Here is a 15017-nt window from a genome sequence, read left to right on the forward strand (position 1 = left end):
CAGAGATTTCCCTGAAATTAGCTTCCTCACCATTTAATGGTTACTGAATGAATTGAAACCCACATTCCCTCAAATGCATCTGTGAAATAATGCTAGATAATTACCATGAAATTTTAGAAATTCCGATGACCAGCTGGCACTGGAGGACCTTTGATGTCCTGTTGATGATCATGAGTATACCAGACAGGGCCTTGATTGACTGGGTTTCATGAAAATGGTGTAGAACAGAGATGCCAGTAAGTTGGGGCCTGGTGAGTAGTGGGCCTAGAGCTGTGTTATGCAAGTGTGTGATAAAACATCTGTGGTGGGGCCATGTGGATCTTCCATTGGCTTCCAAATGGCTGTGACTGACATGGTGCAACCATCAGACCCATATATGTAAAGGCATATTTTTATATGGAGAGGTTTCAGGGCAATGTTCAGTATCATGTTGCTATTGTCAAGGGGGCAAGCTACTTGAGATAGAACCCTGGTTGGTGCATTCTCCTTGAGACCCTGCCAACCACACCTGACAGAACTCCCTTCAGCACTGTGTCCCATTTGAACTCGTTGTATTTCATGAAGCAAATACCAAACTCCCAGTGCAGCAGCAAGAACACCACGAAAATTGGAGGATGACCATTGGTTTCACAGTCCACACGGGAAGACACTTAGCCCTCAGTGGCCACAGTTTACTTACAAAAAGAGGATTCAGCACTGTTGCCTCATTTTTATTTGAAAATAAGTAACCATTTCCTCCAGGTCACATAGATGCAGATCCAGCTTTGATGGTTTCACTACAAAGAAAGCTAAAGCTCCTGACAACAACATATATTTCAAGTGCCCAACCTCAGAGGCAGATTCTCAAAAAGTCTTTTGGCCAGCAGAGCTCCATGTTTGTGGAGTGTTTACCCTGTCCCTTACTTTTGGAAACTCCTCTACCACCTCCAAAGATGTGAAATCTGGAGCATTTTCCATTCTAGATATGTATTCACAGATTTTCTAACTCTTCTCCTCTAATTGTGTCTTACTTGGGGCGAAGGTAATGTCAAGGCATTGTTCTGGAGGAGAGTGGGAAGATTTTTCTGTAGCATATATTTGCATACACATTGGATTCAGTGTCCTATTTTCAATTCAAAATACTGAATACCTGACTCTAACCCATACCCTACCAGACTCTGACTACTAATCCTAATATGATGGAGAAAAATAACCCATAAAGAATCGAAATACAAGCAGTTCAGAGTAGGCATATGTATAGTTGGACTTTCCTTTTGCATGATACAGAGTTGGAGTTATAAATCTAGTCAATTGTTTGTTGAAATAGTTGTCCTTGTATTTTTAAGGTTAACAAATATGTGAATTCCTGTCTCCCTTTCTCTGTATTCTTATATGCACATATAGATTCCTATCTGGTACCACACGTACATTCTTGTGAGGTGGCTGACTTGGCAGATACAAATTGTTAGAAGAGATCACTCCTACTAAACCCTGTTGGAACTGAATATTTAACCTATGGGTGAGCTTGCTAGTTGAACAGCATTATACATAAATCCATGTTCAGTAAAATGAATATTTTTAGATCTGTGGATGGTATATATTTTATAATGAATTTTGATTGACATATATATTGCTACTTTTTTGTCTGTGTGTGTATTTTGTGTGTGTGTGTGTGTATATATATATATATATATATATATATATATATATATATATACATACACTCTCCAGATTTTTCAAAATATGAAATATATGTGTCTTATATTCACTCCCTAAATTCATTCATGTTCATGTATGTGGATTTATAATCAACTATTCACAAGATTATTCTCAGAAATATTCATCAACCTGAAATTTGCCCAATGCTCTCAAATGTCAATCCTATTTGTGACTACATATTTGTTTCTTCCTAAGATTATATATTTAAACTCAACCCTGTTCAAAATGTCTAATCCTATCACTCACTTTATACTTTGCCTGATTTTGTAATGTCTCTATTGATATATGCTTTCCTACATATTTTCCCCAGTTCATCATTGTGACTGACTCTTCACCTGTGCTGACATTTACATTCACTCTCTAATCGAAATCCTATTGCTAAGAAAATTTTGTTCCAAATCTTATACTCACCCTTCTTCCTAAACTTACTGACTATCTTCCTAATGCTACAGACTATCCCTTTTTGACTGGATGTTCTCTTCTACATTCAATCATCCAAGTAAATGTGGGGCGAGCTTCAGAGGAGGAGACTACCAACAGACTATCTCATGCAACATCAAAGGGTTTATTGGGTGTCCAGCATGCTGGGGTTCAGAGCTCACCTGAATAGAGCAGATAGCCCTGAGAATAGCTGAAGTAGAGCTTATATACTTTCCCTGGAGACGGAAGGGAGGTAATTGTATTGATGGGTCAGGGCGAGTGGGCGGTTTGCATGCAACTGGGAGAGGGAGTACATTCTGCAGTTTGGCAGCTGGGGATAGAACATTCTGGGAACAAGATTTGCAAGCATTTCTCAAGATTTCAACAGTGTTCTGTTAAGCATACAGAAAAACAAGAAGTGACAAGTACCTATTTTATTAACATTTCATTCCCCACTTCTTCTTCTGGCTACTTTTAATCATAAAAATGATCATTGGAGGGTGTCACATTCAATGTCTGCTAGTGGGGTATTACCATAAGTTTAACTCGTCCAATTTGAGCCTGGAGAAAAGAAATTACACGGTTGAGCAAACAGGGTTTTATAGTTAGCAATAATATGAGGATTATTATTGGACCGGCCAGGGTTGATAAAAACGTAGTTAACCAGGGGGACTGTGTGAACCAAGACTCAAGCCACCCTTTTTGGGCCTCTCTCACTTGTTGATGCTCTTCAAGGTGTCTTTTAAATTTACGTATAGATTTTATTACAACTCCAGTATAGTCACCATAAAAACAACATTCTTCCCTCAATGCAGCACAAAGGCCCCCTTCTCTAATGAAGAGGAGGTCCAACCCTCAACCGTTCTGTAAAACAACTTCAGAGAGAGAGATTAAAGTTTCATGCAAAGCTCTGAAGGAGGTTTCTAATATCTTACTTTTGCTCTATTGCTGCTTCTAATTGGGTCATCTTTTGTGTCCCATGGACAATGCCACTGGTTCCTCTGCCCACCCGTGCAGCAACTCCTATTCCTAATAGGATGGCGAAAGTGAGGGATATATGTTCCCAGTGGAACCGGTTGTATGCCCCCCCCCTATTTGATCTTCAAATAAACCTGTGTCATGATAGAGCACTCTGGGAAACATCTGCACCATTACACAATTTATCACATATCTTGAGCATTTCATGAAAACATAAACAATGTTTAAGTATATAGAATTATGCTGTTGTAGGCACTGACAAAGCAAGGCACCTAAGATAGCACTCAAGAGAGGGAAACAGTCCTATTTGGTTGCATCCGGATTCAGAGGGCATTGCTTTTATTGTAATCAATTAATCCCCTGAAACTCAAGTTTAGGTAGTTTCAGAATTTTGTACCCAACATATAAGGGATGGGGCTCAGAAGTTCACAGTCGTCAGAAGTTCAAAAAAGCAGTATTTGTTTCTGTTTTTCCTTCTGTTCTGGGCAAGTTAACTTTTCAAGGACACCTGGGAGGAGGAGAGCTTTTTCTTCCCTTTCTTATTTTCTCCCTGCCAGCTGTTACCATGGAGCCCAGTTGGTAATTTCTTTATCTTAGAAATGTAGCCATCTCTGTGAAGCCCCAGCTGAAGGCCAGAGGACTTGTTCACATATTTTGTGAAAAACTAGTTAGGGGTTGTCTAGCTTAGAAGTACTGAGATTTTTAGCCAGTGGCCAAGTAGAACAGGGCAATACGAAAGAGAAAGTTTATCTACATTAAAGTCTTTATTGGGACTGTTTTGCTGAAAGTTCAAAACTCAGCCATGGTGAAGACTTCTGTAGAAGGTCATTTAAGACTTTTCTGTGGGCCTGGTACAGAGGGGGGAAGACGGGGAAGGTGGGGCCGAGAGCACCTCCGAGGATCTGAGAATGAGGGAAAAGAGAGATGTAAAAGAATAATGGGAGAGGGTATTGGGAATTTCCTAGCAGCAAACTTGAGCAGTAGATCAGGTAGAGCAGAGTGAAAGACGGGAGTGAGGATCCCAAAATCCTGTGAGGGACTTTAAATTTTAGTAACCTGTTTTCAGTGATGACAAAGCAACTTTAAAGGCCAATTATATTACATCTTGGATAAGGGTCTCAGGGCTCTCCTCAGCTCCTTTGAGCATTGGGTTAGCTGGTAAGAGGACCTGGTGGGACCCGGTGAGGGCACTGACAGGAGATGAGAGGAATGAGTCGGTGGAGGGGTACCTATGTACCTGCTACCTCAGCAAGGGGGCGATGGTCTGAGAACTGGTGGAGCTTTGGGTTTCTGATCTAGTAATTGGAGGGGAGAAATCAAGTTGCTGAGGTGGGAGTGACAGCAGAGGGTCTGGAGCAGAAGGCTGAGGATAAGGATCTATTGGAGAAGCATAGTTCAGGATGTGAGTGAAGGAGGGAAAAGGCTTCCACATAGGGGAATCTCCTTTCACTCTTTTGAGCACTTGCAGAACTTAAAAAGGTCACACAAAATTTGAGGATCTAGAGACCCCTCTGGGTGCCATATTTTTTGGTTATCTAATTGGTAATGTGGCCAATGCTGTGTACTGAATTTGATGAAGAATTGGGGTTCCATCAGGCAGCCCCTGTATGCACACATTCCCATGACATACAGAAAAAGTCGGCTTTTCCCCCACACAGCCGTTACTGTTTGTGGCTTTGATAGTCTTCCAAGCAAACTTAGTAATCTAGACTAGCCAACCTGCATCTGGCTCGCGTGTCCCTACATCCATAATGTTTGTTTCCATTATCTATGGTACAGAAGGGATTTAATGGTATTTTAGTGGGATCCTCTTCATCAGGGATATCCCAATAGGAAATACCTATAGCCAGCTGACAAATGTCTGGGTGGAGAGATGGCCACCAGGTCCCTAATGGGGCTGTATGCGAGATAGATTATACTTCTTTTCCAGTAGGATTTGTGATCAGCCATCACTGCTTAATGGGCTGATGAGGGTTAGGACTACTTGTGGCCAAGGGGAGAGTATATAAGCTTATTCACATGGCGAATACACAATTTGAAACTGTTACCAGTCTTTTTCAGTTTCCAGAAAGATTCTGTACAGGGAGCAGGCTTGAGATGAGAGGCATGGATCCAGGAAGTGATTCTGTTTACGTTTACCACTGTAGGTGTTATAATAGCACCTGGTATGGTCCTTTTCAGCGGGGTACCAGGGATGACACCGGATGTCATCTTACATAGATGAAATCTCTTACTTGATATGGATGTGGAATCCCCTGTTTCCCAGTTGGGTAGGCAGTGGCCAGCTGTTTTCACAGGTATCACTGAGTTCTTTCAAGATCTTTAAGTCTGTCAAGCAAGGGGCTGTGGAAAGGATTTTTAGGTCTTACAGTTGGGCTTAGGTCCCCTACTGGAGGAGGGCCACCATAAAGAATTTCACACGTGGTAAGGTTACTCAAAGAAACAAAGGGATTTTTTCTTGCATGAAACATTGCATAAGGCAGGAGCATAGTCCAATCTTTTATGCTGGTCTCTAAGCTTAATTTCGTTAAGGTCTCTTTAATGGTTCTATTCATTCTTTCTACTTGTCTTGAACTCTGGGGTCAATAAGCACAATTTAACTTCCAATTAATCCCCAGGTTCCTGACTAACCCCTGACTTACCTGGGCCATGAACATCAGTCCATTATCAGATCCTATTACCAGCTTAGCTTCCTCCAATGGTAGAGAGGCTTAGTCAGCAGCAGCGGAATCACTTAGAGTGTGTTGTTTGTTAGGGGACGAGGGCAAGGGATAAGGAGAGGGAGAAGAGTCCAGTAGAGTGAAATCTTGTGACTCAGGGAGAACAGAGGTTGGAGGAGAAGGAGGAGGTGAGGGTTTGAGTGATCATGGGGGAAGGAGTAGGAGCAGAGGTAGGGACAAGGAAAGGCTTCACCCATGGAGGAGGAGATTTGCAGAGGTCCTGCCAAGTTAAGATATATGGCTGTTGATCTGGATGGCTATGTGGCACTGGCTGAAAGAAAATACCTCTGACTTTTTTAATTAGTTGGAAGTAGAAAGATCCTTCTAGGGGCCATACGACTCCAAAGATGGGCCATTCTGAGGCACAAAGATTCTGCCAGGTCCAGCGTTTTACTAAAAAAAGAAAGATTCTGAGCCCTTAAGCGGACTTTGGTTCAGTGATCAAGGGTCAGGGACAGAGGCATTGAAGTGCTCTGTTCCATAATGAAAGTTACACAAACAGTAAAAGCAATGACACAGGACACAGATAAGACAAGACCATAAAGACAGGCAATGAACATCCAACACTGAGACCAGGAATGAGTAGCCGGCAAAACCCAATGGGATGGCAATAACGAATCTAAAAGAAAATATCACTGAGTCGAGAAGACTATTGTTCCTTGATTTCCCGAGTTCTCTGCGGGGTCCTCCAGGGAGGTGCCCTGTGTCTCTGTGACACGTCTCTCAGCCACCATCGGAGAGAGCCCAGGCTCTTCATGGCCAGCAATTTTGCCAAGCCCTAACAAGAAACCTGAAACCAGAAAGAGGCGCCTTACTTGCTCTGAGAGGAGCCCGTTGGGGTCTCTCGTCCGCCACTGCTGGAACTCGGTGGAACCTCAATATGTAAAGGTCAGGTGAGTGTCGGAGGAAGATATTACCAAGAGACTGTCTCATGCAACAGCAAAGGGTTTATTTGTGGTCCAGGATGCTGGAGCTCAGAGCTAAATTAAATAGAGCAGAGACCACTGAGAACAGCTTAAGCAGAGCTTATATACTTTCCTTGGAGAGGGAAGAGAGGGAAGTTTAGTGATGGGTAAGGGCGAGTGGGCGGTTTGCATGACACCGAGTGAGGGACTACATTCTGCAGTTGGGCTGTTGGGAACAGTACATTCTAGAACAAGATTAGCAAACATTTCTCAAGATTTCAACAGTGTTTTGTTAAGCATACAGAAAAACAGGAAGTGACAAGTACCTATTTTATTAATTTTATTAACCTTTCACTACCGACTATGCCTTTTTGACTTGATGTTCCTTCTACATTAATTCATGCAACGTACAAGGTACTATGCCATTGTATATCGATTTATCTGAGACAACACTGCAGAACGTAATTCAACGCCACGTATCCCTATCAAGGGCCCAATGCCCTTCTGGGCTTCAAATCAGACTTAGATTTCTTTTTTCATACATATATTTCACCTATATATTCTTCTACACATAGCAAGTTCCCAATACCATTATTCATCCAGCAAAATGATTTCTAACCCAAATCGAGCATGTTTTTAACCATAACCGGACACGTTCTCTCAATCTAACTTTACAGAAGAGCAGGGAAGGAGTTGATATTACAATACAGAAATGTAGAAAAACTTCCACCTGCTGAGAACCTCAAAGGTCCATGCAGAAATGATCCCTGGAGAAGATGTAGGAAGCAATAAAGGACCTGAGAGACCAAAAGTCATCTTCCATGGCAAACAACCCGGTCAGGATAAAAGGTTGTGTCTGAATCAGATTCTTTTTTAATCTAGAGATCATGGACCAAACCAGGCCTGTGTGGAGATCTATTCCTGGGTGCCTATGGTTGATATACCATTCTAACTTGTGAAAGTGTCACAGGAAGTAGGGGCAGCCTCAATCTCTTGGGACCCTTGGAAGCAACAGTTAGGACAAAGTGGTTTCAAAGACAGTGCCCTCATTCAGTTCAGGAAGGAAGTGACCTCACCTCACTTTTTTGGTGATGGAACTCTCTGAACTTGGGATCCAGGAAGCCAGGCACCCAGAGCCAGTCCCAGTCCCAGTCCCAGTGGTCTCACTTGTTTGGATTTACCAAGGACAGGGTCAGTATTTTTTGGTACCTACAGATGTGAGGAAGGCCAAATGCCTGGAAAGCTCGGATGCAGGGCTTTTCATGAGAAAGCAGGTAGTGGCTGACCGTTGGCTCCTGAGAAGTTCACAGAGTTGGCCAAGGAGACAATATCTGAGACAGGAAAGGCCATTTTGGGGGAACATGTTATGGCCCACAAGTCAGAGGACACTCTGGATAGTCACAGACCTACTTAGGGGAAGGAGGTGCCTTTGTGGGTGTGTTTGTGGGTTTGTGGTTTTGTCTCATTTTCTGAGAATAGGTAGGACAGTCGGTTTGTTTCATTTGAAGTGGACTGTTTCTAGTAAGTCTTTTCACATGGCGAGTGTTTCTAGGTCTGTGTATTCCACTGTTTCTGTGGTTGTAGACATTAGAAAAGAGAATTCATCAATGGATGTGTCGTGTCTAGTAGAAAGCTTCTCAGCATTCATATTGCCCCGTTTATGAATGGACTGTAGCTTGCCTTATCGATGGGCAACACCTGCTACCTTCCTAAGTTCTTGTTTTCGTCCTGAATTCTGGCCAATCTCAAGAATAGGCCCATGGTTTTGTGTCCAAGATATGTACCACCTCCAAGCTCTGTGACATGGCCATGTACTGGATAGCTGTAGGGGATCGCGAGCATCTCAGAAAACTCAGATATCAGTGTGACCAGGAAAGTCTCAGAGGAGAAACCCTGCTTTGGGCCTTTTGCTTACCTATTGTTCTGTTGCCCTGAATGTCAGGAAGGTCTTTGCTCAGGCCACCCCTTTGTGAAGCCTGAAGAAAACAGTTTTCAAATGGAAATGAATGGGCATACCTGTGGCACTTTCCTTAATTGCTTTGGAAAGGGATGTGTCTGAGTCAGCCCCTTGGCCCTGTGTGTGGCTGTGGCTTAGATTCTCAGCACCTGATGGATCTAAAGAAAGTTACCATGTGTGCATCCAAAAGAAAAATCAACAAAAGAGCAATCATTGGGATGAAGTCTCTCGACTTTCTCTGTAAGGTTCCTGACCTCCATCAAGTGAGAATGGGATCCTTTGGGTCAAAAGAGTTCTTCAAAACCTGCAGAGGCTAGCCCATTGTGCTTGGGTTTTCTCATGACTAAAATTCACATAAAGAATCTAAACCCCACAGACAGTAGTCGTCAAATTGGAGCGGTATTAACGGCAGGCCTATTTGATCACTTTTGGTTCACAGGATGGGTGTCCAGGCCACCTTGACTTTAGGCAAATGAGGGGCAAAGGAGCTTATTTTGGACACTGTCTTGGTCTGCGCCCCTCATGGAAACCTCCAGCCAGATTATGATGAGTGTCTATATGAAAGAAGATGAGGGCCATATGGGAGGGTTCTTGTTTTAATTGTGGTAATTTGTGTGGTAGTTGGAAGAGATGACTGGGTCCACCTGGGCTTGAACTCTGGTGTGATTCCCTTAGAGACTGAGTTCTGGAACTGACCTCAGAGTAGTATTGCCATGAATAGTGTTGGGATTTTAGGAGACCACCCATGAGAATCGCTTTTGGAAACTGAGATATAGGCCCAGGATGGCTTTCCACAGAGCTCGGGGATTCTGAGCCAGGATATCATATGATTTAATTCTTAAAGACTTGATAGCCATAGTTGAGAGTCCAAACACACATGGACCTCACATTGTATACCTCAATGGGCCTGGATTCATGTGACCTTTTGGCCACTCTTTGGGAAGGCTTGCCTGTGAGTGTTCTCCAGAGCTTTCATTGAAATGAGCTTCATCACCATTTAATGGTTCCTGAATTAAATGAAACCCACAGTGCCTCCAACTTCATCCTTGAAAAATGACTAGATTAATACCATAAAATTTTTGAAATCCCCATGACCAGGTGGCACTGGATAACCTTTAGATATCCTGTTGCTGATCATGAGTATAACAAACAGTGCCTTGATTGACTGAGTTTCGTGAAAATGGTGTAGAACAGAGATTCCAGTAAGTTGGAGCCTGCTGAGTAGTAAGCGTAGAGCAGTGGACTGTAGGTGTGTAAATAAATATTTTTGGTAGGACCACCTGGATCTTCCATTGGCTTCCAAAACTTGCGACTGACATGGTGCAGGCAGCAGACCTTTATATGTAAAGGCATCTTGTTATATGGAGAGGTTTCAGGGCAATGTTCAGAATCAGGTTGCTATAGTCAAGGGGAAAGCTATGTGGGATAGAAGCCTGGTTCGTTCATTCTCTTGCTGACCCTGACCAACCACACATGACAGAACTCCCTCCAGCATTGTGTCCCAGTTGAACTTATTGTATTTCGTGCAGCAAATACCATATTCCCAGTGCAGCAGTAAGAAACACCCTGAAAAGTGGAGCATGACCAAATGGCTTCACAGACCACACGGGAAGACACTTAGCTCCCAGTGGCAACAGTTTACCTACAAAGGGAGATTTCAGACCTGCTGCCTCATGTTCATTAGAAAATAAGGAACCATGTCCTCCAGGTCACATAGATGCAGACCCAGATTTTTTGGTGTCACTACAAACGAAGCTAAATCTCCTGACAATTACATATATTTCTTGTGCCTAACCCCAGAGGAAGTTTCTCAATAAGTCTTTAGTTCAGCACAGCTCCATGTTTCTGGAGTGTTTACCCTCTCCCATACTTTTGGAAACTGTTTTACCACCTCCAGTGTTGTGAACTTCTGAGCATTTTTCATTCCACATATGTATTCACAGGTTTTCTAACTCCTCTCCTCTAATTGTGTCTTTCTTTTAGCGATGGTTATGTCAAGGCATTGTTCTGGATGAGAGAGGGAAGACTTTTGTGTATCACATGTTTGCATACACATTAGATTCATTTTCCTATTTTCCATTTGAAATACTGAATCCTTGACAATAACCCATACCCTACTAGACTCTGACTACTAATCCTAATATCATGGAGAAAAAAAAACCTAACTGAATAGAAATACAGTCATTTCATAGGAAGCATGGTGTATATTTGTATTTGCCTTCTGCTTTATCAAGAGTATGTGTTTTAAATTTAGTAAACTTTTCATTTTAATATTTCTCCATAATTTTTTAAAGTTATCACATATGTAAATTCCTGTCTCCCTTTCTCTGTATCCTATTCAGCACATGTAATTTTTTTATGCATATACAATATCCTACCTGGTATCACACGTGCATTCTTGTAAGATCACTGACTTTGGAATATAAAAATTGTGAGAAGAGATGACTCTCCCTAAATAATGATGGAACTGAAAATTCCACCTATGGGTGAGCTTCCTAGTGAAAAAACACTATACATAAATCCATGTTCAGTAAAATGAATATTTTTGGATTTGTGAATGAATTATATTTTATGATGAATATCGATTGGCATATATATTGCTAAATATTAATGTGTGTGTGTGTGTGTGCGTGTGTGTGTGTGTGTGTGTGTATTCTTCAGATTTTAAAAAATATGAAAAATATGTGTCTTATTATACACTCCCTAAATTCATTCATATTCATTTATGTTCATTTAAATTCAAATTTTCACAAGATTATTCTCAGTAATATTCATACACCTGAAATATATTTTGGTTTCCTACTACTGAAAAGTAAGTTCAGTGGATGGTGCTTAAAAATCCTAATATTTCTACAGTAACTGACCCAGTTTAACATCAATGCAAGTAGATTGCTATGGGACATGATGTGTAATTTGAAGTTCATTTTTACTCAACACTGGTACATTACTATTTCTTCAGTTTATGGACATCATAGGATGTATTTTTTCATCCACAACTTCACAAATTTTTTTGGCATTTGGTTCACTTTCAATTACTTACTACTTCAGAACACATGTATGCCTCCATGTTTCTTTACTGGTCTTTTCACTAGACTTCTTTCTAAACACATTATTTTCGATTCCATAATCATTTTTGAAGCAAAACTCACTCTTCACGATAAACCGTAACCCTGATAATACCATTGCATATATAACTCGTTGGAATGATGGTATATATATCAATATAAGATTTACAATATATTTTCAGATGCAAACTCAATCCATTATTTAATGTTGGATCCAGTTATATACTTTATTCACAATATGGTCTATTCATGCATCATCTCAATAATCATCAACACAAGGTACACCTATTTGTATCCCCAGTACTAATTTATAAGTTTTCAGAATATTACTCCCCATTATGGTGGAAGAAATTCTCATGTCACCTGATCTACATATACATTTTACCACAGTAGTATTCTGGACACAAAATGCAAAGGTCACATATATGATTGTACCAAAGCCTAAATGGGAAGTGACCATGGAGTACTAAAAGCATCTATGTCCAGGGTGCCTACTGCTCTCAAATGTCAATCCTATTGGTTACTACATATTTGTTTCTTCCTAAGATTATATATTTAACCTCAAGCCTGTTGAAAATATTTAATCCTATCACTCACTTTATACTTTGCCTGATTTCCTAAAGTTCCTATTGATATCTGCTTTCCTACATATTTTTCCCAGTTCATCATTGTGACTGTCTCTTCACATGTGCTGACATTTACATTCACCCTCTAACTGAAACCCAATTGCTAAAGAACTTTTGGTCCAACTCCTAGACTCACTATTCTTCCTAAACCTACTGACTATCTTTCTAATCCTACAGACTATCTCTTTTTGACTGGATGTTCTCTTCTACTTTCAATCATCCGAGGTATAGGGTCCTATGCCATTGTATACCGATTTATCTGAGACCTCGGTGCAGAACATAATTCAAGCTAAGTATACCAATCAAGGGCCCAATGCCTTTCAGGGCTTCAAATCTTTCCTACATCTCTGTTCTCATACGTATATTTCATGTTTATATTCTTATAAATATCACAGGTTCCCAATACCATAATTAATCCAGCAGAATGACTCCTAACCCAAATCGAACATGCTATTAACACTAACCATACACTGTTCCCTCAATCTCACTTTACAGAAGAGCAGGGACAGAGTTGGTCTTAAAATCCAGGAAGGTAGGGTATCATCCACCAGCTGAGAACCTCAAAAGTCCCTGCAGAAATAATCCCTGGAGAAGGTGTAGGCAGGTATGAAGGATCTGAGAGAGCAAAAGTCATCTTACATGGCAAACAACCCGGTCAGGATGAAAGGATGTGTCTGAATCAGCCTCTCTCTTCTTAATATAGAGTAGATGGACCAAACCAGGCCTGTGTGGAGAGCTGATCCCGGGTCCCTATGGTTGATATACCATTCTAACTTGTGAAAATGTGAGAGCAAGTAGGTGCAGCCTCCATATAATGGGACCCTTGGAAGAAACTGTTAGGACAAAGTGGTTGTCAAGGTAGTGACCTCATTCAGTTCCTGAAGGAAGTGACCTCAACTCACTTCCTTGGTGATGGAACTCTCTGAACTTGGAATCCAGGAAGCCAGGCACCCAAAGCCAGTCCCAGTGCAAGTCCCAGTGGTCAAACTTGTTTGGATTTACCAAGGACAGAGTCAGTCTTTCTTTGTACCTATTGTTGTGAGGATGGCCAAATGCCAGGAAGGTCTGAAAAGCGGCCTTTCCTGAGAAAGCAGGTAGTGGCTCACCGCTGGGTCCTGACAGCATCACAAAGTTGTCCACAGAGACCAGATCTGAGAAAGGACACCCCATAATGGGGGAATATATTATGGCCCACCAGTCAGAGGACACTCCGGATAGTCACAGACCTACTCGGGGGAGGAGGTGCCATTGTGGGTGCAGTTGTGTGTTTGTTGTTTTGTCTCATGTTCTCAGAATAGGTAGGAAAGTTAGTTTGTTTGGTTTGGAGTGGACTGTTTCTAGTAAGTCATTTGACAAGGCGAGTGTTTCTGTGTCTACATATCCCACTGTGTTCATGGTTGTAGACATTAGAAAAGAGAATGCATCAATGCATGTGTCCTGTCTACCAGAAAGCTTCCCAGCGTTCATCCTGCACAATTTATGAATGGACTACAGCTTGCCTTATGAATGAACAACACCTGCCATCTCTCTAAGTTCCTGTTTTCTTCCTGAATTCTGGTCACTCTCCAGATTACGCTCATGGTTTTGTGTCCAAATATGTACCACCTCGAAGCTCTGTGACATGGTCATGTACTGGATAGCTGAAGGAAAATGCGAGTATATCAGAAAACTCAGATATCAGTGTGACAAAGAAAGTCTCAGTGGAGAAACCCTGCTTTGGGCCTTTTTGTTTATGTATTGTTCTGTTGCCCTGAATGTCAAGAAGGTCTTTGCCTCAGGCCACCCCTTTGTGAAGCCTGAAGAAAAAAGTTTTCAAATGGAAATAAATGGCATCACCTGTGGCTCTTTGCTTAATTGCTTTGAAAAGGGATTTGTCTGAATCTGCCTCTTGGCCCTGTGTGTGGCTGTGGCTAGATTCTCAGCACCTGATGGATCTAAAGAAAGATCCAATGTGTGCATTCAAAACCAAAATGGCAAAAAGAGCAGTCATTGTGGATGAAGATTCTTGCCTTCCTTTGTTAGATTCCTGACCTCCTTCAAGTGAGAATAGGGATCCTTCGAGTCAAATGAATTCTTGAATGCTCTGCAGATGTGCTTGTGTTTTCTCATGACTCCAAATTGCATAAAAAATCTATACCTGACTTTCACTAGGCCTCAAATTATAGAAACAGAGCGGAATTGATGGCAGGCCTTTTTGATCACTCCTGGTTCACAGGAAGGGTGTCCAGGCCACCCTGATTTTAGGCAAATTAGAGGCAAGGGAGCTTATTCTGGACACTGTGTTTGGTTGCGACACTCATGGTAACCTCTATCTAGAACTTTTTATGAGTGTTTTTATGGACGAAGATAAGGGCCATGTCGGAGTGTTTTCGTTTTAATTGTAGTCATTTGTGTGGGGGTTGGAAGAGATGACTGGGTCCACCTGGGCTTGAACTCTGGTGTGATTCCCCTTACAGCCTGAGTTCTGGAACTTACCTCATAGAAGTACTGAAATGAATTTTGTTGGTTTTTAGGAGGCCATGCATGAGAGTCGCCCTTTGAAACTGAGATCTAGGCCCAAGGTGGCTTTCCACAGAGCAATGGGAATCTCAGCCAGTAAATGACATGATTTTATTCTGAAAGATTTGGCAGCCATACTTGGCCCTTGG

This window comes from Callospermophilus lateralis, chromosome 13 (genome assembly GCF_048772815.1).
Source record: "Callospermophilus lateralis isolate mCalLat2 chromosome 13, mCalLat2.hap1, whole genome shotgun sequence".
Classification (NCBI taxonomy): Eukaryota; Metazoa; Chordata; class Mammalia; order Rodentia; family Sciuridae; genus Callospermophilus; species Callospermophilus lateralis.